Source organism: Brienomyrus brachyistius, chromosome 4, assembly GCF_023856365.1.
Source record: "Brienomyrus brachyistius isolate T26 chromosome 4, BBRACH_0.4, whole genome shotgun sequence".
Classification (NCBI taxonomy): domain Eukaryota; kingdom Metazoa; phylum Chordata; class Actinopteri; order Osteoglossiformes; family Mormyridae; genus Brienomyrus; species Brienomyrus brachyistius.
Window position 1 is genome coordinate 29,197,514 of NC_064536.1, and position 25,149 is coordinate 29,222,662.

Here is a 25,149-nt window from a genome sequence, read left to right on the forward strand (position 1 = left end):
CATGACTTTGTTTCTTTGGACTGCAATTCTGTTCTGAGTCAGTTTGTTTTACTAACTGTTTTGGTCATTTAATAACTGAATTCTGGACGTTGTTTTCGGCTTTGGGCAAAATAAGACCATCGCACTGCAAATAGACCTCTGTCTGATTGGTCACTGCGACATTCCACTGCGACTGCACTGTGTCACTAAAAGCTCAAAAAGATAAGGGCTAAGCTACCCTATCTTGATGAAGTGAAATCATCCTGGAGCCACTGGGTACTACTGGGCATGGTGGCTGATCTCAGACCAGTTAAATGGCGAGGAGGGTCCTATGATTGAGGCCCTAAGACAGGATCTGATGCCTTGTCCTCTTCTTGGGGGTAACCCACTGGGCCAGATGCTCTGTGATATCTTCTATGAGGTCAAGTTACATACCTAATCGAATCTAAGAAGCCTGGTGGTACATCTGCGACAGGAGGGGGGTCAGAACCACAGTTATCACTAAGAATCGCTCCCCCCTGAATAAGCCTGGTCTCAGCAAATCCCCTGGACTGAAGGTTTTCTTTTTGTCTCCCGAGCTGATGTCTATGAAATATTGATCAGCCCAGGATTCCTCTTGCGTATCCGTGATGCTTATTTGAGCATCTTAATATCGCAGTGGAGAATTTCTAGCAGGCGAAGGTTATTTTTGAGGTCGCACAGCATGGCGTTTATACAGACTGTCCAAAAAAGTTTGTTCTCTATTCATCAAGTTCCGTCCTTAAATCCTGCCATTTCCTTTCAGAATATTGCCTGCTTTTTAAAAAACTATAATTTAGTCAAATGTCTGCAGAGCAGAACACACAGGGAAGATGACAGTAACACAAACCATATGTTACTTTAACTGGTGACGCGATATTCATAATTAATGCAAATGGTCTGACAACTCAGCCTATGGGGACGCTTCAGACTGTGACCTAATGCATATTTATATTTAATTATGGAAACATCAGCAAACAGCTCCTTCTGATAATCGCATGACTTCCACGTTTCTCATTTATTTATATCTGTAAATGAGAACCTAAAGCAATATACTTGTGCATTTGAAATAAAATAGACCCACAGAAGATTAATAGACCATGAAATGCACACTCAGACAAACACTCAGAAATAACACTCAGACAAACACTCAGAAACAACACTCAGAAATAACACTCAGACAAACACTCAAAAATAACACTCAGAAATAACAATCATACACTGTTATTTCTTAAAAAAAAATCAAAAGTTAAAATAGGTTAAAATATTGATAATTATGACTTGGGACATCTTCGGTAAGATATTTTGTGACACTAAAGAAAACATGAAGAAAACATGACCCATTCCAATTTTTAATCCTTACTATAGTTATGCCATTAAAAAAATAAACAAAACGTTGAAAATAAAACAGCTGCAAGCAAAGCATGATCACAGAATTTCTCCCTGCTTACAGACAGCAGTCACACACATTTCAGTGTGATCGTTTCTGCGATAACAGTTTTCATTTCGATCTCTAATGTCTGGAAGAACAACAGAGAAGGTCTTGGGTGAAGGTTAAGCAGATTTCTACCAGATTTCTGAGACATATTAAGCAGATTTCGCCCAGTAAACACTGTATGATATATATACTTCAGCTATACACTTAATAGTAATAGCAACAACAATATTAATACTGATATTTTATTGTTCTTGTCATTCTTTTACTAGCTGACTATAAGAAAAATAATACAGCAGTCAGTTGATGTTCCATAGGCCATTCATCACCGGAAAACAATTACAGGCGCTGAGAAGACAGATTCACTGGAGGAATCAAGTTTGTCGGCGATGAACAAACATTTGTCACTCCCTCATCTCAAATTCCTCTGCCTGATGGCAAGCCGCCCTTGACAAAACAAAGGTAGGGTTTCCGAATTGCCCCATTTAGCTAAAAGCGCATCATTTGCACGGGGTATCGAACAGAGGATAGAGTGTCCCAGAACGAGGCATCGAAGTTTATGTCCTCTACGGGCCAAAGAGCGAAGGGTGTTTCTCGAGATGTTTGGCTGGCAGTTGTTAGGAGAGCTGTGTTTTGCAAACACTTGAGCATTAGCTACTTCTAACGGGATTCTCAGTTAAGATGCCCTTCAGCAAGTACATAGACATTCATATGCTGCATATATATGAGATATTTCCATACACATTTGTATACTGTGCATTTCATTATTTGAGCGTGGCCTGAACTGTGCAGTAATAAACCTGTACTGGCTCAGAAATACAAAATGTTTGCTTGTAATTAAAATGAACACTTCATCAGGTTTAGTGCGGCCTGCATTGGGGCCTGCATTTTGGACGATAAAGGCAAACATGAAGTTAGGGTCAATCTGTCTTCAAATAGTGGTGTTTTTTCTGAAATGATTCAGAAACAGCAGAGATTATAAAGAGACGCTATTTTCATCTATTTTTCACATTTTATTGTGCTCTTTGCATACAAAAGTGCACTCTGTCCCCCCGGGATTCAGAACATGCCAGAAAGCGCTTTTGGTTTCAAAAGGCATGGAAGGCTCTTTACTGGCTGACGGGCTTTGTTTTAAAGCAATGGTTCTCAACTGGTTTAGTCACTGGATCCGCATTATCATTTGGTCAGTAAATCACAACAGACTCCACAACCCACTGAAAATGGCTTTGTTACCCATTTTTAGGTCACAACCCAACTGGTCCAGAAACACTATTTTAAAGGCCCCCTGGTCCTCACAGTACCCCTGCAGGGACACTACATTAATAGTGTGACCACGGGGGGAATTTAACCCGAACCGTTACCCTCCTAAATGTGTGACCTCACCAAGACATCGGGATTTAATTCTATCCCTCTTTAATGTGTTACCTCACAGAGGCAGTGAGATTTATCCATAAATCTCCTAAATGTGTAACCGCAAATAGGCAGTTGAACTAAAACCCTAACCCTCCTAAATGTATGACCTCATAGAGGCAGCTGGATTTAATTCTAACCCTCTTAAATGTGTGACTTCACGGCGGCAGTGGGATTTAATTCTAACCCTCTTTAATGTGTGACTGCACAGAGGCAGTGGGACTTAACCCGAACCCTCCTAAATGTTTGACCACACAGAGGCAGTGGGAGTTAACCCAAATCCTCATAAATGTTTGACCACACAGAGGCAGTGGGACTTAACCCTAACCCTCCTAAATGTGTGACCTTACAGAGGCAGTGGGATTTAACTCTAACCCTCCAAAATGTGTGACCTCACAGAAGCAGCAGTATTTAACCCTTACACTCCTAAACGTGTGACCTCACGGAAGCAGTGAATGTCAACCAGTCAAATGAAGCTCTTTAATTCCACACACTCTCCTTAGTAAATCACCCTAATGGTACACAAGTAACACTTTCCTACTCCCAGTTAGATGTGTAGGTAAAAGGTAAAGAGGTTGCCAGTATGTAAACTGAGGATAGGCCTCCTGTGATGCAGAGTCAGCATATATTAAATCCGGGCCATTTCTGTGTTGAGTAACAGCTTCTTTAAATATTATATTCTATCACCCCATTCCAACAGATAAAACCCAGGCAGAAAAATGATGGTTCCGCATGCAGCGATCCGTTCTTGCTGTATATGCAGCATGAATAGTAATGAGAATGGCAGAGCGAGCGTTTTATTTTATTTTTTACCAAACAAAAGTGAATAAAACGGACACAGCTGCCGATGAATATGCAGCAGGGCCCTGCCTTTATTATCCACCCATTTGTTTATATCTGCAGACGCGCAGGTGAGCGCTAATTAGCCAAACAAATGGCAGCGACTTGCATTTTGCTGAAGAGCTTCGTTTTGACAAACAATTAATTAAGGGGTGGGGGGGTGGGGGAATCCCGCAGAGTGCACGCAGACTGATGGGACCGTCACTCACTGTGACAATACAGGCCACCCCCCCTCACGCTTCTGTTTGGAAGCGGGATGAAATAGCTGCGTGCTCCTTTTCGGCAGTTTGAATCCGCGGGCAGCTGGATGCTCATCGACGCCGGCAGTGGCGTTCCACAGTCCGGGATTGAAATTCCAGGGCAGCTTTGTGCAACAACAGAGCTGGTGGAGGACAGGGAAATCAGAGGGCAAGGAATCCAAGCTATTAGCATTTGAACAGAGGCAACCACATTCTCAACTTCAACTTCAAGCCCCCATCTTCCATACTGACACACATGTGCACACACACAAACACCACCCATGTCTCCAAGCGGAACTCCAACCCTGAATAGATCACTTCAGGGAACCTGGAGAGCTTTTCAGTTAACGAAGAGCGTCAAGTGGAATGATTTTTCCCCGCCCCAAGGAAAATAAAAACAAGATGACAACCGACAAACGTGCCTCGTTCTCTGGACTGATTTTAGCGGGAAGCACAGATCTGAGCCCTCTGTGTTGGACAGCCTGGCTCTGATCTTAGTGGGAACATGTTCAGCAGCTGGCTCTCTGACGCTCAACACAGAGCACGAAATGCGAAAGCTGGAATCAGATGTGCACAGCTGGCCTTCCCGTGCTGGAATCGTGTTCAGGGTTGAGATAATCCGCATGCTAGGAGCAAAAAGCTTCTGATTCCCTTCTAAATCCCTACACATCGTTAAATCACCTTTGTCTTCATCAGCATACAGATGCTAGCTGCCCCGTAACAGCTGTGTAGTCAGCACAGAGGGAGCAGCGTAAGTGTTGAGAGCCTCACTCACCGTGGTATCATCCATCCTGAAAAGTTGCAGAGTATACATGTGTGTTCGGCTTTGACCCTCCGCTGGCCAATCAGCAACAAGGAGCCTAATGTTTATTTTTTAATTGGTTTATTACCTGCTCCCTAACTGGGAAGAATTAGACTTGTGTGACACAGCAGCGGCCTTGAAAACAGACCGCATGCAACTCATGTTTCATCCAAGACACACGCTGTCAAAATAATATGTCAAATCCAGCGCAATTAAAACAGACTGTGATGACAAATCACTCGTACACGCAAAAACAAATTACTGCATGTTAAAGAAATGAGGGGAAATATTTTAAGCTAATAAACAGCAAAGAAAAGGAAAGAAGAGCGGAATCATCACCTCAAACATCACATTTGTTGCTTTTTTCAGATTCATATTAAAAGGCGATGTAATATCCAGAAGATTATTCATAGGGATTAAATTCCAATTTCTGCTGTATGATACATTTCTGCTGCCTCCACTTGGCACATTCAACAAAACAGTGTAATCAAAATAGGCATCAGGTCCAATGAGGAGGTTCTGGAATCTAGGTTTGAGAGAACAGAACAGGTTCATTATGATGCATAATGAGGCACTGGGGAAGTAAATAAAAGGGCTGGTGACACAGCATCAGTCTGCCAAGGTGAGAGCATGTGATCCATCCCAGGAATGGACTCCCTTCTACACCCATCTCCTCGCAATTTACGCAGACTCCTGCTCCCAGCATTTGACAAATCGGTGACCGCTAACCAGCAAAACAAACATTAGCGGTCTGCATTTTCGACAAATGTCCAGGATGGATGTTTATATTTATCTTGACGGTAAATTGCAGCAAGTCGAATATTATGGATTTGGTGGGGGTAGGGGTGGGGTGGGGTATGGGTGGGGGGTTGATGAAGCGTTTAATTCACTCTTAGCGTGGATCGATGTTTTGAATCGGTGCAGATGTCTGACACAAGATGCTGTACATGTTGGATAGCAGCGATTGATCGCGAAAGATGCATAAAATAAATACCTCTGCTTTTATGAAGACCACTCCCCCCCCCCCCCAGTGAGAGCAGCCTTTGCAGTTAGTCATGTTTGTACACCTTAATGGTGCTCATTTCATGCATATTTGCATTTTTGAAATGACATTGTTGCAACGGGACTGTTGTGTAACTCAGTGGGTTACACTGATATACCTGTGACTGGAAGGTCATGGGTTAGAATCCCAAAGTAGACAGAGTGATGTAACCATTGGGTACCTAATCTCCCCAACTGCTCTAGGGACTCTGACTGTTCTTTCTCAAAAATGTACATTGGTTAGGATAAAAGTCCCTGCTAAGTAAATTTAATGTTACAAATGACCCCATGACCTTGAATAGGATTGGAAGATGGATGGACGTAGGGAGTGTTCAGAAAAAGCTTTGTGGTTCAGAACAAAATATGAAGGTTCAACAGCAGAACAAGGGGCGAAGGAACTGAGGCCCGTTACAAAGGTGAGGAGATCACCGGAACTGAGAGGAGCAGAATTGCAGTCATAATCATCTTTACTCTTCTGCAGATTTAGGAAGAGCTGAGCATTATGGGTGAATCCTGTGTGTCTCCCGTGCTGAATCTGCCTGACCTCATAAATGGATTAAAAAATGAATTTCTGACATTTTTATGCACTTGTACAGCTACTGGTAGAACTGCCAGCCTACATATACATACATATAATGAACTGGTGAGTAAATTAGACCGGAATATTAGCGAGGATCTTCGTGAGACCTTGGGGGAGCTGCACCGAACAACGCAGAGGGTGGAAGCGTGAAGTTTGATCCATGGTGTTTCCTTTGCTGGGACGATTTGGAGGCCTTAACGGCGATACAAAGTCACCTACAAGGGGCATTTACAGACATGTTATTGTTGTTGATGCTGTTATTGTGTACCCAGATGTACTCTTCATTTTGGTGCTACTACCTAATTAATTTGTGGAATTATTTGCTTTTGAGCCATTAGCTTATTGTTTTGGGTTACAGACTTTTGCAGCTAAACCATAGTGTTGTGCTATATGCATGAACTCTTTTGAGAAATGCTCTTACCTTCGTGAGAGTCTGAAGTATGTTACTTGAAATCTGCCGAAGCAATCGAGGAAAACTATTATTATTGTGTTGTTATTACTGCCAGCAGTGTACAGACAGACCGACATTGGATAGATAGATAGATAGATAGATAGATAGATAGATAGATAGATAGATAGATAGATAGATAGATAGATAGATAGATAGATAGATAGATAATCAGGCATTGTGGAAAAAAGCAATATGAAACCAATTAATTCCAAGCGAGGAGGCGTGGTAACAGGGTATATATTTTGTATTTTATCTGATTCTCTGTATACGGGAGTATGCAGCATTAGTTACATAATATTAGTTAGAATAAAAGTTCTCACTTCGTACTTAGACAGAGGAAACTGAAAAAAAAAAGGCCCGACCTGGTGACACACCTGGAGTTGGGGTGAGCATGTACAGCCCATGGGGGCCCAGCTCAGCACTGATTAAAACACAACCGCTCAGGCAAGGCACTTGACTTCGAGCTGCATATTGAAACCACCGTTTTGAGCGCAAAAAATCGGGAAAAGCAAACAGGCAGGTGCTTTTCTTTTTCCATTCTGCAAATAAGCAGTGAGGGAGGGGTTGGTGATTCCACGCAAATTAGCTCAGAGGGGTGCGGAAAGCAATCGCAAGCTATCGACTATGGTCCCTCTGTGGATCCAAGAGCTGGCTTCCAATTTTACCAATTACACAACAGCCCTAAGACTTAATAATGCTACGAATGGGCAAGGTAACAATGTGTCCTCTAGATGAGGGGGAGGTGGTGAATCCCTGGTTGCTGGGGGCTCCGGCTGAGCCTAAGCTCCTGCTGGACTATTTATCTGCAGATGTCACATTAAATAGGGTAAGATTGCCTTACACTGCAGAAGATTTTTTTTCCAAAGTGATTTTTCTTAACTGTTCAATATCCTTTGACGGATATTCATGAATGTGATTTTCTTTAAGGCCTCAGCTGTGTCTTGCCTATAGTTTCAAGTGTTATTACCAGATGTGTTCGGAGGAACACAGTGAAATATTTATACCATGACTGCAGGGGAGGGGACAAATGCATGGGGGATATAGGACAGCAATGTGATGAAGGACAGACAGTGGCGTGATACAGGATAGACAGTGGTGTGATACAGGACAGACGGCGGCGTAATGCAGGACAGACAGTGGCATGATACAGGACAGACAGTGGCGTGATACAGGATAGACAGTGGTGTGATACAGAACAGACGGCGGCGTAATACAGGACAGACAGTGGCATGATACAGGACAGACAGTGGCGCGATACAGGATAGACAGTGGCGTGATACAGGACAGACGGCAACGTGATGCAGGACAGATGGTGGCGTGATGCAGGACAGACAGCAGTTGATGCAGGAGAGACGGCGACGTGATGCAGGACAGACAGCAGTTGATGCAGGACAGACAGCAGTTGATGCAGGACAGACGGCGGCGTGATGCAGGACAGACAGCAGTTGATGCAGGACAGACGGCGACGTGATGCAGGACAGACAGCAGTTGATGCAGGACAGACAGCAGTTGATGCAGGACAGACGGCGGCGTGATGCAGGACAGACAGCAGTTGATGCAGGACAGACGGCGACGTGATGCAGGACAGACAGCAGTTGATGCAGGACAGACAGCAGTTGATGCAGGACAGACGGCGGCGTGATGCAGGACAGACAGCAGTTGATGCAGGACAGACGGCGACTTGATGCAGGACAGACAGCAGTTGATGCAGGACAGACAGCAGTTGATGCAGGACAGACGGCGGCGTGATGCAGGACAGACAGCAGTTGATGCAGGACAGACGGCGGCGTGATGCAGGACAGATGGCGGCGTGATACAGGACAGACGGTGGCGTGATGCAGGACAGATGGTGGCGTGATGCAGGACAGATGGTGGCGTGATGCAGGACAGAAGACGGCGTCATGCAGGACAGACAGCGACATGATGCAGGACAGACAGTGGTGTGATACAGGACAGACGGCGACGTGATAGAGGACAGACGGTGACGTGATGCAGGAGACGGCGACGTCATGCAGGACAGACGGCGGCGTGATGCAGGACAGACGACGGTGTGATACAGGACAAACGGCAGAAACATTTTATAAACACCGGTTTATCCATCTCAATGTCATTCCTGAAAATGCCATAGCAGGTTATTTTCAATTCCAAAACACAATGTTCTACGTTTCTTACATAGAGAATCACCCAGAAATGGCTGATGTATACTCTGTGTTCCCCAGCGTACGGAAAGGCTTTTTCAGAACCTCGTTTATTCAACAAAATGTGTTTGTTTGATATTGAATCGCAAAGCAGTTTTTTTTTTTTTAAACTGAAGTGTTTTGCTTCACAAAAAAGCAGAGCAGCTAAGTTTTTACTTAATCATTTATTGTATTTTGTCATTCAGAGACAGTCCTTGAGCTGAAATGTGGCTCCTTAACTACTTCCTGTGCTTGCTCATGGTCTCGGACACCAAAAAATAGTTGAGGCCCTGCCGCCTTCCAGTGTGTAACATTTCTAGGACAAACTAAGTCGTCAGGTACGATCACCCCCGAAAGCCTCTGGGAACTGCAGTGTTCCCGGCTGCGGTACAGGTACAGACAGTGAATAAATAAGTAAACTCATAGCGACTGTCGACCCTCGCCGCGGTCTCCTTACCCCGAGACACCTCCGTGCATCGTGCGCCGGTTCTGACTTGCAAATCTATCTCGCATAACGAGAGGAACCCTGCCATGTGTGACCGACTCGGGGAGCAATTCCCCTGCGGTCATTACTGTATTAAATCAATTCAATGTTCACGTCAATTATATCGTCACGGCGACCATCTATTTACCATGTTACTTGCCGCAAAGGAGTTTATTTGTATAGAAATATTCTTCCCCCTCGAGGGAGTTGTTTATCGCCGATGATGTGCTGAATAATTGGACAGCGGAGCCGCAGTTCTTCCTAATGGCCCCTGACAGTCGCCGAAATGAAGAGGGAGGGGCACGTTTCGGGCTCTGATTCTCCGCTGCGAGTTTTAATTGAAATGCTGTGAACTAGAAATTCACCCCTTGTGTCCATTAGAACAATCTATTAATAGTATTATTATTATTAATAATATTATTATTCATAATAATTTAAATAAAAATATTGTATCATTTTCCAACCTGTCCCAGAACATTTACATATGCACTTCCACACAGCCACATATTTCTGGGATATTATTATTATTGTTATTTATTATTATTATTATTATTATTATTATTATTATTATTTTTATTATTATTAGGGCCTTTCTTTGCCCTGCAACACAAAGCCTGAAGTGGCACTCAGGACCAGGCCTGGCCCAAGGTCACACTGGTACACCAGGAGGCACATATGTTGCCAGGACAACCAGTGCGCAAGACCGGACCGTTCACAGGTGGCATTTGCTTGGAGCTCATTTGTCAAAGGCTATGGCATTCAGGCTAGCAGCCAATGATGTGAGCCCAGGTAGGCGGAACTTATGATGGGTCATTTGAATGTGTTCTGGGTGTGAAAAAGCAGCAGGATAAATTGAATCAGATAATCAAGGTTTTGAGGAAGAGGTAGTGCAGTGTTTTTGTAATGAACCTCTGACAGGCAGGGAGATGTGAGGCGGATTCTGCTTTCTTTCAAATACAGCGGAATTTCAGTTGATGTTCTCAATTTGTTTTGATGCCTGTTTTTTATTCTTTTTGTGAAAAACAGATTTCTTATGGCACATAATGTGAAACTTAACGGTAATTTCTTCAGAAATGCGTCAAATAGAAAACTGTGGAGTAATTTAACTGGAAGTGAGGTCAAGTTGTTAATTAAAATCAGGTAACAAACCCTTTATTTCACCTCCTGTTGGCTGCTAATGGCATAGCACAGTCTTCTGCTCTCTGCCTTTCTCGGTCCCCAGATATGGAGGCAGACCAGACCAAACATTAAATCTTTCTGTTTCATTAACATATATTCTTTGTGGATATTTGTTTTGAGCTCATACGTTTAGAAGTCGCTGGCTGAGAAAGCTACTTATAAAACAATGGGCATTATGGGCATAAAACAACAAAGCATTATGGGTAAACGTGAGACGCAAACTCTGTTGGACTGTGTGGACCTGTCCCGAGGGACTCTGTCAGTTTGTTTCTGTCTGTCTGCTTTCTGCTTAGTCATATACATTAATAATAGATTTGCGCTCACCTACAGAGAGCGCTGCTGTGGTCAAATGGAATTGCGTTCACCGTGACCTTGAATCATTGATATATTACCTGAAACAAATACCACCTGCAAAGCAACAATTTCTATAAGGGAATTATCTATGAAGGCTTCATAAATGATTTAGAAAAATGTCATCTATTTGCATTCATGTTTATATCTGTGTTTATGAATCATTAAGGAGGTGCGATATCAGACGTTAACCCTACTGAAGCAAAACAATCTATCATGTCTTTGGAGATGGTCACTGTGTGTCTGTAAAGTAGCAATAAATGAAATTATAGATGTTTATACCATATAACGCTTTTACGAGCCCTTTATAGCTATTCCTGTGACGCCGAGGGCTGGTACTGAGCACCAGAAGCAGGAGGAGGTGATAGAGGTGGGTCCGAGCTGTCAGATGGATGTTTAGGAGGTGCATGTTGTCTTCAAGGGCAGCGTGATGAATGCAGGGGCGACAGAATGCAGGCTTAGAAATATCCGAGGCGACAACCTCCTTTTCTCGATGAGACAGATGGTGGCATTGACGTGCGTTTCCATATTTCACACACAAAAGCTGCTGAAAGATCGGTTCTCTCAGATGACGGATACTCTCGAAGTGCGTGGAGATCCTTTCGCCTTTACGCATGTAAATTTCACTTTTCATACCCCCTGCCGCTCGACTACGGATGATTTGCTATTTGCTGGGTGCTTTGTGCTTGGTGCCAGGAGACACCACCTCCATGGCACGCTACCCAGTCCCAGCTCACTGCTAGCACTGGATGCAGATTCCCAGCTCAGCCGCCGCTGGCCTTTCCAGCGCTGGCGATTTGCATTTTTGCTGCGTGCTGCATTTTTAAGTGAGGGAAGTCGCACTGCTGTTAGAGTAACATGCACTGAGCGGGAGATGATTTCAGTGCTGTGGAGTTTTTTCATCAGATTTGCATGATGGGGAGGGGGTGGTGCATGAGTCGAGGTGAGTTATGCGACAGCTTGAGTTCATCTCAGGTCATCCCACCTTATTAGACAGACAGGCAGATACTTTGTTAATCTCAAAGGAAATTGCAGACTTACAGTAGCACAACACACACATTTAGACAGTATAAAAGAGACATTGACACAATAATAAACAGCAACAATAAATAATACATGACAATGAACGGTAACAGTGCAATGAATGGAATCATATTGTAATGGCTTCATAATAAATCGTCTTGTACGGGGAAAGTCTGCTGGAAGAAGGCAGAATGGATTGCACATGGGCTTCACTCCCCAGCAGAAAGATATTTCTTCTCCCTTCCATGAAGACATTGCAGTTTTTCAGCCTGTTCCCTCTCTAGTTCATGGCAATTTGCGTACCACAGGCTCGAGAGATCGTAAGCATTTTGCATGAATGACCACTGGTCAAAGCGATGCATATCCCATCTCGGAAGTGCTCACTTCTGTGTCTTGGTTCCCGGATTAAATGGTTTTAAATGTGGATTTCGCCGGCCAGCATACTTCGAGGTGTGACCCGTCAAAGGGCCTGCTCAAAATCTGTCAATGGAAAACAGGAAAGAGAGAGTCTTGCTGTCAGAAGATAGCAAGACGTTGTTAATGGCTTTAACAAGTCCCGTATCCGTGGTATAATAGCAGTAGGTCAGACAGATGCCTGTTAAAGATACCATACTCGATTTATGACCACAATACCTATTGTACATTTCTTTCTTCAGGTTAACAGGTCGGTCTTTAAGAATAGGCTTCTGAACAGGATTTATTTCTGATTATGTTCAATTTATTACTCACAATTACTTTCAGAGGTTTCATTTTGACAAGAATAGTTAATTGATGATTTATTATGGACTGAGAAAGGTACAGGGGGATCCTTTGCAAGAGTAGCTGGCGCTAGGCTGAGTTAGCTGCTCGATGAAGTCGTCATTTGTTTTGAATGGAGGGAGGATACTGGGAAGAGATTTGGACCAGTGCTGCATCAGCATCCCATGATCTCGACATCTCCATAGCAACCTGAAGGGAATTGCCCTTGGCATTTCCTTAACCTGAGCCTCCCCACGTTTTTACCTTAGTTTATACTACGGAAACAACATCATTCCTAAAAAGGGAAAACCGAAGACAAAGTAGGGCCCTGTTTGTGGTCCCCAATGTTGTTTGGTTCTTCAGACTTATTTATTAGTCATACTTATTGCGCTGTCTCGTCTTGTATTGCGCTGCTGGGTGTCCTATTTTCCCCCCCATGCAGTTGTCGCATCTGCTGCAACTGTGATATAAGCATTTCACCATGTTCCTGCGAACATACTTGAAACCTTGAAACTTGAGTTCTGCTAGACGCTGCAGTCACCAAAACATCGGATTTTGTGAAATCTGGGTCCTTCATGTCAAAGATTTGGGTAATTTACCAGCTGCAATGATGTAAAAGTTTTACAGGGTTGGATGAAGTCCTGAAGGGACCGTGGTGCTATTTCAAATGGCTTAGGAAACACTACTCCCCCGCGATGAGCTCTGCAATGATCACTGCATCTGGACAGCAACTTGCGGTTTTTTCATTAAAAATCCACACAGTTCCCAAATGGCCTATAAGCGATACTCAATACTCATGACTTGAAAAGAGCCGCTACTGGATGCTGGGAAAACCGTTGGTGCCGGTGTGGAATGAGATCCCACTTTAACCCAGAGTGTGGAATTTCACCGACGTCAAAGGTGATGATTGCGCTTATTGTGCTACCACTGCAGTGGCCTCCGTTTGACGTATGATGTCATAATGTATCGGTCTCCTACAGTGTGGCCTCAATCCTCATGACTGGTTCCATCCCTGCCCACGTGTGCGCGTGGTTATAATACCTTCTCCTTCCGGCTTACCTCCAGGTATCCTGGGTTCCTCCCACAGTCCAAGAACATGCAGTTAGCCGAATCGGTGGCCCTGAACTGTCTCTGGTGTGCATTAAACGCGGATGGACTGGAATTCTTGCCTTCTGCTCAAAGCATTCTGGGATATGTCCCAGGCTTGCTGAAACCCTGCTTGGGAAGTGCAGTTATGAAAAATTGATGAAAATGACCAAACGAACAGGTTCATAGGTGGGGAATGCAGATATGTCTTTTCGGAATTTCCGGCGCGGGCCAAAATCTGCAGCCCTGTTTTGGATTCCTATAACGTCCATCATTTGGGAACCATATGGAAGCTGGAATATGCTACACAGCAGATTGGATGTGAATAATATTTCCTCATTTAAAATATGCCCCCCCCCGTATCCATCCATTTTCCAGACCCTTGCCTCGATATCATTGCGTAATGACCATTCTGCGATCAAAATACATCATTATAAAAGTGCCCCCCAGCCCACTCCCTCCCCCCTACTCCCAGCCCCTCCTTTAGAGTTTAGCAAGTGAATAATCAAGTAGCTCGCAGCCCGTAGCCTCAGGAGAGGCAGGGAAAATTAATGTGGATCCAGACCAGCTGAGCATATTACCGAAACCTGAACTGGTTCCGTTAATACTCAGCTGTGAAAAATGTGCGGAAAATCAAAATTCCTCTAATTTTGGATCTTCTTGATTTAGTCGGTATAGGAAGCATCTGTATGACTGTCTGAATTCTGAAATTATTCCATTAAATACCACCTCCCCCACCATGCACACACACACACACATACAAACACACACACACACACTCCCGGTGTAGATTTCTGTTCTACTGAGGTCCTGGCCGCACATCATCCCTGCTCAGGAGAATCAAAAGAGCCTGAATAGCCCACTGCCAAAACCAAAGCACAACAGATTAGCACAGGCACTACTGGGCATCCAGTGATATCAAAGGCTAAAATCATGTTAGACAGAAATTAAAAAGCCTGATAAACACTATGTCTCCAAAATCACAGCACAATGGTCCATTCACACCACTTTATTGGGCCATTACATCTAATTAAACACTGCAGCCCATCGGTAAATGCGGCGTTAACTTTCCACCACAGCTGCATAAAGAATATTTAAGAGCCACACAGGAAGGCAGTGATCTTCTGTGAGGTGACATTAAGGAAGGGGCCCTGATTAATGTCACCGCACGCAACAAAATGTCACGAACGTGACTGAGCCCATAGTGCAAAGATGCCGGCGGCCGTCCTCCGGGAAAAGAAAATGAGACTGGTCTTCCCTGAACAATGTTATTGAGAAAATAGCCCCCCCACACCCCAGTTTTTTCAGAATATAAGTGTTTGTTCTGTCCTTTGTCGAGAGGAGCATCATGACATGTCACTGGTATCGATCGGGTCATAAAGGAGCTGGGACCGGGGAACTGATGACTTCTTTAAGATGGCAGGCAGTGCGTTATGATATCTATATTTCAAACGTTTCCCAGAATTCTCTGACCTCGGCTTGGCGTGTGCTCACGTGACCAGTGTTGCCGGGAGTCCGAGCCAGGGACAGCTCTGCCACTGAAAGTAGAAGCGACACGCAAAGCTGCTTATTCTACTGCTCTGAGTGACTCATTACTAAACCTTTGTGAACATTTAACAACTCATTAACAGTGATAACGGGTGCTCCAGTTATGTATGTTTCAGTTAGTCCCTACAGGCTAACTGCTAAGCTGGTAAGTTGCTATGGAGATCAGCAGCTTGATGAGGTAATACTGACCTTAATGATCATGGAATTTAACACTTTTTGCATTATTTTATGGGTGCTTGGACTCCAGTGAATGTCTGTGGGCCTGAGAGTCAAACTTCTTACCACACTGTCAGGACGGTATCGAATGGCCCCAACTATTACATCACATAAGCAATGAGTTTAATATTAAGGAGGTGAAGTAACAGGGGAGATGTTGTCCTGTAATGGGAGACCAGTGTGATTGCTGATTGGTCAGATGATTGCTCAGGTGACTGGTCACATGACTGGCCAGATGCATGTATAAGACAATTAAACGAACCTCATCTCCCCAACCGCCCACCATGCTAAAGTTGACGCTGCTATGTTATGTCTGACTGCTCAGTTTGAGGCCATTAGCACCATCGTCTGCTGAACAGCCAGTAATTATGGGTAAATCAAAGAGTGTGTATGGGGGGGGGAGCGCAGGGGGCAGCCTCTCAGCCACTGGCTGAAAGCTATCCACCTGCTCCTTAGCTGCAAGATGAGGGCCCACAGGGGCCCGATTGAAGATGCGTGTGGACAGGACCTCTCTGCCTGCTTGTTAGCGAACAGCCGCTAAGTAACCCAGAATTGTGTGAAAAGGCTAAGTGGGTGGGCCTTGACAGACACACACACACCATGTGATTAAATTAACCTTAACAATGTCCGCCTGCATATTAATGAACCCATTCATCTGACTCACCTCTCTGTCCCTTTACAAGGCTGGGAAAAAACATTAAATAAAACAAGGTCCAAGCGTATGATTTAGTACTTCCTCTGACATTATTAACCTCTGCGGTCTGAAGTGAGGGACAGATCACTTAATGCTGGTAGGTCGGTGGATCAGATCCCAGCGGGGGGCTCGGAATTGTAACCATGACAGATTCAATCAGACCCTGCATTATATCTTCGCCATCCAGACATTCATTTTAGGTGACATAGCTCAGCGGCATATTTGTGTTTATAACTGGATTGCAGGCTTTCAGCAGAGATAAAGGTGTCATTTTACAAGCTATTCATTTGGTTCAGGTAGCTTTTACCTACAGCAGCCGCACTGCAAACGCCTCAGGCAGACAAAGGAGATGTTTAAAGCTATTAATCTGCATGGTAAGTGTCCACTGTTTAACATTAGAGCATATGCATGTTAAGAGTATCGCAATAAAAATTGCAATAATTCCTTGTTTTCTCCAAAAAGTTACTCATGTCCAGTTGGATGGCTAGATGAACACGGCTTCAGTTCCCAAATTTCTCTTCAGGGGCACCTCAGGCGTTCCATGTATCTGTTAAATTTCACCCCCAGCCAAGTAAATTAATTTAACTAGTTAAAAAGAAAAGTCAATGAGGTATTGATTGGCCATAGAAGGTAAGGTTGTTAAAGTCGTAAAATGCATGTGTGTTTTGTGCTGTTGCAAATATTGGCATGACTTTAGCAAGCTAAGACTAATGGCTAAGCTAACACACTTTGATGGACAATATCATGGAATTTCACCAACATAAAGAGCATTTAAGCGTCACTTTCTTTAATTTTGCACATCGCTGTACGCATGAATTTAGCCAAATCATATCTCTGTAACTCTTTTAACAATTTAACCAAAAAAAAACTTACGAGATCGCCTGGACTCGGGTTTCCATCGCTGTCGTTTCTTGGGTGTCGTACTGTAGCTTCGCAGACCGAATCTGCCTGCGATTTTTCCCAAGCGCATCTGGGAATCTGTCGAGTCACTGTGTTTATGCGATGACAGTCTACACACACACCAGATCCGACTGACGTTTAGGTTGCAAATAAAGCAGAATGGAAATACTACCCCGAGGTACTCACTTCATATATAACGTTTTTACATTTGCATGTGTATTTGCTACGATTTTACCTCTCTGGTATAGAGACCCCCCCCCCCCCCCCCCACACACACACACACACACACACACACACACACAAACACACACACAGCGTAGCACATTGCGTATTGATGTCACCTTCTGATTTAATCTGAGAACAGCAGTTTCAGGTCAACTTAACTATCATTTTAAAATATAAAACTATATATTTAAAGTAGACCTTTTCATTTTATTCTATTGACCGCATGATGTTATTTCAAAATACAAAATACTGCTTGATCATGAATCACGTTCTATGATGCATAATATATATGTATTTATTCAAAATATGGATGTGCACCTGTAAATGATCAATTTATTTCCCTTTCTGCTTATTGCAACTATAGCTCTCGGTGTCTCATTTTAATTTATTTCTATATAAAAGTCAATTAAAAGTAATTTCTTTAAAAGTCAATGGATTTTGTTTTATATTACAAGCAGATCTGAAGCTATCAGACTAATTTACGGACACATCACAGCAGTTTAGCAACACATTGTATTAAAAGAGCACCGTTGAAAAATGATCAGAATCCAGGGAAGGAGAAAGTTAGCGAGAGATAAACATGGTCAAATCTGAGATTGGGAGAGAGAGATTCCTGTTTCACCGCCAAACATTCTTCCCACTGGTTCGTCCAGAGAACTCGACCTAAGTCACGTAAGTTACTTTCAATGAAAGGAACCGCAAATCACGTGGTAGCTAAGCTGCATAAGATGTTGAAACCACATGTGGCCTCCATTTGTAATTCCAAATGCCCCGCCACCCTCCTCGGTGTCATGATGAAGAGCGCTAGCCTTGGGACAGAGCAAAAACACGGCTTGAAAATAAAGTAATTCATGGTAACGCATCGCCACAAGTGACAGCTGGATCCATCATTGTCAATAAAAGACGGGATCTTACAGGCGTCAAGGTCCCATCAACTCACACCTTGGAGGTTCTGAGTTTCATTCAAACGTCTGAAAATATCGTGAAGTTGAAACAGACGTGGCAAGTGAGTTTGAAAAGTGACACATTTTCCAAGAAACCTGTTGTCCTATTGAAGCATGACATCCTTTTTATGTTTTATTCATTATTCAGGCACTTTTTTCCCCAAAGTGACAGACATTTTTGAGTGACAGGTCCCTGGAGCAAATGAGGTAAAGGGCCTTGCTCACGGGCCAAATTCTACTACTGTATGACTCTGCCGACCTTGGGATTGGAACAAGCGACCAATTTGATCACAGGTACAGCATCTTAACACACTAAACTACAGACTGTCAGCTGGGAGGAAGGTCCAGTGGTCTTTACGAATCTGTAATTTCAGTTTATTCTGCCAACCTCAGCATCGGACTCTTCGCACGTGACGGTAGGAATTTCACGGCACTGTTAGGGCCACTTCAAGTCTCCACCTGGGTCACATACTGTGGAGTTCTGTCCTCCCCATGTCATCGTGGGGTTTCCTCCAGGTACTCCGGTTTCCCCCCACAGTCCAAAAACATGCTGAGGCTAATTGGAGTTGCTAAATTGCCCGTAGGAGTGCATGTGTGAGTGAATGATGTGTGAGTGTGCCCTGTGATGGGCTGGCCTCCCATCCTGGGTTGTTCCCTGCCTCGTGCCCATTGCTTCTGGGATAGGCTCCGGACCCCCTGCGACCCAGTAGGATAAGCGGTTTGGACAATGGATGGATGGATGGATGTTAGGGCCACGTCACCTCTCACTATTCAGACCAGTGAGGTCCTTGATGAATAATTTAATTTAGTCATAAGATCTTTGTCAGGTTCTCCATCACGGAAGCTAAATTTGAAAGGTCAGGACCGGTACCGGAAATATTTCTTTAAGTGGTAACAACCCGCACAACAGTCTGATGTGTCATGATAAACTGGAGTGGTGTTAAGCACTGCATGTCTGTCACCCTGCTCAGGAAATACGAAATAGCTAGAAGTGGTGAGTTACGGGTTCGAGCTGTGGGTTCAAGTCCTCAGCCTTGCAAATGTTGGATGGATTTGTTCTGGAGATGGATACTGAATCTTAGATAATAGGTTTACTGCCCTGGGGCGGCATGCTGGTGCAGTGGTTAGCACTGCTGCCTCACAGCAAGTAGGTTTTGTGTTCAATCCTGGGTCCTGTTTGTGTGTGTTTCCACAGGGGGCTCTGGTTTTCTTCCACAGTCCAGAAGCGTGCAGAGCAGGTTCATTGGCAAGTCTAAATTGGCTCTGCAATTGTGTGTGTGTGCGCCCTGCGGATGTGTTGGATGACCGCCCAGGGTTGGTTCCCACCTGCGTCTGTTGTTCCCTGAATAGGCTCCGGTCGCCCCTGCGACCCCAGTTCGGATTAAGTGGTTACAGTGATGGATGGTTTACTGCCCCCCCATTTATACTGGGATGCTTCCTGGAGTATTCTGGGCTGAATTCTTCTTGCATTTATTCAAGGATATTGGACGTTTCCAGGAGTATTCCAGATTAAATGCCTCTCCCATTTATTCAGGAATACTGGTTGTTTCCTGGAGCATTCCAGGTTGAATGCCAGGGTTCCCTTCTGTGTCCTGCTTGGATGAGTTTCCTGGTTTCAGTTTGCCTTGTTTTTTTCGGGGACATTCAAATGCCACGTTGTACCCGTGTCCATAAAGATGGATCACTCTGTCCTTTCGTTTGTCACCATTGAATAATGCAGTGCCAAAATTCCACCGTGACATTTACCCAAATGTAAAAGGGATGAGGGGGCCCTCTGTGTGGGCACTTAGCTCTTTGTGATGGAAGGGGCGGAGGACCTTGTGATGGAACGCTTTCATTATTCCCATGACAGCCTTTGGGTCCGCTGACAGGATCCGACCCTGCTGGGCAAACAGTAGCGTACGTGACAACGGACTTGCTTAGCTGTTGAGTGTCTTCACAAGGGTGATTCCAGGATTGTTTAAGGCGGGAAGCATAAGAAGGTCCATAGTTCATACAAAGGGTCAGCCAATGATATGTTGTGAATTGGAGAGTGACAGGGCAGCAGAGCAATCAGCGCACAGCTGGGGCCAGCGCTCTTGTTAGCCTCAAACCTGCATACAACCCCTGCACGTCAGATTCCAAAACTCCACAAAATTTTCTTCTAGAACTTACTAGAAACTTCCGGATAAAATCTCAACGAAAGTGTGAGTGTTAACACCCCCTTGAGTATGGACTGTACACATTGTCCCCTCCAAAACAAACAGGTCAGGTTGCCGGTTCATTGCTTTTCCAGTCCACGTCTGCATTCCCCTCCCATGCTGTCTGGGATGAGCCCTGAGTCTCCAGGTTAGGCTCTGCTAGATGTGGAGCTGGGAAATTTTTATATTGCAGGTCTGTGTTTTGCACTCTCGTGTCCCAGTCGAGGTGTGCTGTGGACTCTGGGCATCTTGTTTTGGGGGCGAGCTGCTTGTTTGTAAGGTCGCGGGACTTTGCATGGTTTATTTATAATGCTGGACTTATGGCCTAAGCCCGGCATCACAGAGAAATGCAGGAAGCTCGCTCGCCAAACGGCTGCTCTGTTCGTTTCATTTCAGAAACCGACAGAGCGAGGCTGACAGCTGGAGAGACCATATCTTTGGAAGAGGCAGGCAAGAGCAGGTAGGTGTCTAGGTAGCCCTTATCTCACTGCACCTAGTGCTCCATCCCATGAGATGTTCTCGCAGATGTCAGAACTGGTAGGGAGTTCAAAAGGACTAATCTGGGGATGGTAGCCAGTAATTGCACTTCAGGTGACAGATCATCTTGCCAAATGCAAATTCCAGCGATACATGTCGATCTCCATACTTCCAGGCTTGATGTGGAGATGAAGATTTTAATTAGCCGGGACCCAAACGGAGAAATCAGGTCATAAATGGAGGATTTAATAAAATGTTCACATCGGCATAGTGCATCTTGCGATATTTTCATGCCAGTACCTTCAGGAGAACCTTAGATAACATTGTCGTCGGGCGCTATGAAAACTAATTGCTTCCTTATCATAAAACGCTTCTGTTTAATAAGGTGGAAGATGTTTAATTTGTGGCTGGAGGATAGCAGCAGTAGGTGCTGAGAATCAGGAGATGCCTGCCAATGTTTCTCTTCGAGGCCGCCGATGTGCAGGCCGGTACGGTTCACAGTCATAAAGCTGCAAATTAATTCTCATAGCACGTTAGCAAATGAGAGCAAATCCAAGTTTGTTCCATTTCAATTTGCTTTATTGGAAAACTACTCTGTTGAGGGCTGAGTTCAAAGAAGCAACAATATTTCAATATTTTATTTTTCGTTTGCTGTTTGCTAATGCAATATTTTACTTTTTGTTTGCTGTTATAGTCTGCATGGGAAATCACAGGCCGCGGGAAGGAGTTCTGAGATATTTAGACAACGCAGCTGACCTTTGAGTGAGGAATGGAGCCGCAATTGGGTCCTTCGGGGGGGGGGGGATGCCGGTAGTGCCTGCTTAAAATGACTGTCAGAAAAAAAGACACGGTGACCCTGTGCTTTTAATCCCTGGGGCGCTGCCCCCCTCGCCATTCTCCCTGCAAAGGGAATCTAATTCAATTCCCCCGCTTCCCGGGAATCGAATACGTCTCAGCGGTCATCCTGAATAACGAGCCGAGCGTGGTACTCCTTCAACATCGCTCAGACGCCAGTCTTTTGTTTTTTTTTGTAATCCGGACCTGAAATAAACACAAAGTGCTCTTTCGGCGAAAGGAGAAACCACTAGTTTTTTTGTTGTTTTTAATTGGGCTCTCAGGCTTCTCTCCGTCGCTGAGGAGCAGAAGAAGCAAAGCACCACCCTAGTCATTAATGACGGCTACTTAGAAAGCTGAGGTTCTGCCCTTCTCTATCACAGTCTGCTGCTCATGTTTATGATTAAGGAAGGTGAACGTATATGTCATTAATATTATATCCATCCATCCATCTTCCAGTCTGCTTATTCAGTACAAGGTGGGGGGGGGGGGGTCCTGAGTCACACACCATGTGGTGGAGATGCCAGTTCACAAACTGTATGAGTTTGTGGTTCTATGGATACAAAGAATTAATTTTAATAATTAGTGCTCTCTTAGAAATAAAATAACACGCCCCCCCCCCCCCGTTTGAATGATTCACAGGAGCACTGATTTCAGTAATTAATCAAGATGATTTTTTTATTTTTTTAAATCCCGGAGCAAGTGGAAACTCGGCTGCAGATAAATGGTTTGAAGGGGCTTTGTGAGGTACGCACTGAGAGTACGGCGTGGAGGTCTGATCTAAGTGCTGCTCTTGACCTCTGCCAAGAGCGCGGCCGTAACCGGGCTCCCTGTTGGTGTATAGATCTGGACAGCGTCATCAGTGACTGAGCCCCCGACTGACACTGAGTCATTCCTGGGCAGAAGGAAACGAATACTAAGGATCTGAAGATGGGTTTTCTGTCTCACATTTCTGCTTGTGGCTCAGTGGGTTCTGTGTCCGTGGACAGGGGCACTCCAGTCCTGAGGGTGGGATTGGATCCCAGAACAAGGCCCATCTGTCCATTCTCTGTACCCACTTGTCCTTTTCAGTCTGGAGCCGATCCCAGAAGATACAGGCACAAGGCAGAGAATAACTCAGTATGGGTCACCAACCCATCGCAGTGCACACTCACACACCATTCACTCATACAGGCACACCTATGGGAGATTCGCCCAGGAATTACATTCATAGGCAGAGCCGTGTGTTGAGGAAGGCCAATTATTCGAAGCAGAAAGGGGTGGTAACATCACTGATTGGAAGGATATCGAGAGCTCTCAGTGGTCTTTACAACAAGATGGCCACCACTGTTCCGGAAATGAGGCTGCGCTTAAGGAATGTAGCAGTTAAGGACCCTTGATTAACAACCAAATGGTTGCGGGTTTCACTCCCAGCAAGCACCCTGCTGTTTTCCCACTGGAGAAGATTTAGAAGTTTTATGCACTAGCCATATCGCTTCATCCAAAATGGGGTACCCATCTCTCTCTGCATAGATAAGTCAAGTATGTTTACTGGGCACAAACATCTCAGAAACTTGGCTTCTCAAGAACATGGCAGAATGACAGACATCAAACATGGCAGCCGTTTTCCTTGCTTACGGTGCTACCATGGAAACCAGCTATGTACTTCCTTCTGCTCCCTGATAGGGTGACACCAGGTGGCGGACCTTATCAGTCGATGCCCTTACCTGTTGATCACGTCACCAAAGACGACGGAGAGTCGGGAGGAGTGTACGACCTCCCAGGACAGAGATGAGGTCCAGGTCCAAGGCTTTTACAGGCCTCGCCATCTGACACCTCTGTGCAGAAAGGACCTTCCCTCCATTAATGGTCCACGTCTTCAGACATGCTGGACTCTGTTATTACTTTATGTCGTCAGCAGGAGCAGAAAAAGCTTCAGCAGCAACTGAACCCTTCACACGGGTTTTAAGACATAACATCGTCTTTGTATTTGCCCGCAGTTCTCTTTTGGCTCATAAATAATGGCTCACGTAGCCCCTGAGGAGCAGAGCTCCTAGCCAGCGGCCAGAGGCCCCTGGTCGATTTCACTTAGGACCCCTAGTATTTTCTGCGGTGGTGCAGTTGGTGTAGTCAACAGTAAAAGTTGTCGACCAGAGACGAAGGGGACCAAGTGTAAAAGTTGTTTAAAATGTATTAACCGACAGCATCGCCGGTGATGCCTCGTATCTTTCTCGTCTATTTCAGTTCATAACTTGCTAAAATCTTATTGTAGAAACATGAAGAAAAAACGCTGATTAAATCCGAAATCTGTCTTCTTTTCAAAACGTCCATTGTTGTAAGTATTAAAGTTTTTAAAATTAGCTTAAATGGGCAAAGTAAACCATGTCACCTTTCTTTGTTTTACCTGAATCGGGGACGTGTAGTGCTGCCCTCACCTGAAGATCGCTATTCGCATTATAAATAGCTGCATTTCCACGTATTCAAATCGCATTTGCATGGTAATTTGACGAACAACGCAGTGGTGAAACGCGATCCAGATACATCTCCATCAGCACCATAAAAGGGGGGGGGGATGTGGCCAGGTGTGAATGGCTCATGCATACACATGAAAGTTGCTACATATTCAGAAATAGTAACATGAGTTACATATTTTTTTTTTATTTTTTATCCAACTGAATGTTGCAACTACACCATTTAGTCATCTTCATGCAGCCAAGACTTTGGTGATCAGATATCTGGGATCAAAACAAACTGCCACCATTGCTTACTATGTACTTTTATAATGTTTCTGCAAGTGTTCCAAACTGCATTTTTTCAATGTCTATACTTTGATGTCAAATTACAAACATAAATCTGACATATTTACAAAGTACACTGAGTTTAATGCCAAAACAAATATATTAGAAATAATTTATTTGCCATGAGTTAAGTTTATGATATTGAATGAAATGTGTGACCATGCCCCAGTCAGTGAAAGTGTGTTCCCTACCCCTAGACCTCAGAGGGTTAAACAAGCATAGTTGAGATTAGTGGTGGCCCCTGGGCTTCAGCTTGGGTAAACCTGTGCAGTAAGTGCCCCTGCTTGTGACCTCCAGAGACCCTGGAGGTATTAAATTGGTAATACCTGAGTGTCCATGCTGATCTCAGCCTAGTGCTACCAGATAAGTTAATCTCCCCCCGGTGGTCATGGTCCCCATGACATTGGTAATTTTTACACCTGCCATCTTGAGGCTTGTCCTTGTAAACTGGAGCCCACCAGAGGTATAAGACCGCTGTCATTTTGGACATTTACAGATTGCCGAGCATCTTGTGATGAAAG

The 25,149-nt window shown here is 44.5% G+C and overlaps 1 protein-coding gene across 1 annotated transcript in view; it reads left to right on the forward strand.

Annotated features, from left to right (window-relative positions):
- The window catches only part of LOC125740811 (cadherin-18), a 137,461-nt gene that overhangs the window by 26,413 nt on the left and 85,899 nt on the right, over window positions 1–25,149 (forward strand). The window contains exon 2 of the mRNA XM_049012468.1: window positions 20,937–21,000. The gene's annotated coding sequence lies outside the window, so the exon portion shown is untranslated. The remainder of the gene's footprint in view (window positions 1–20,936; window positions 21,001–25,149) is intronic.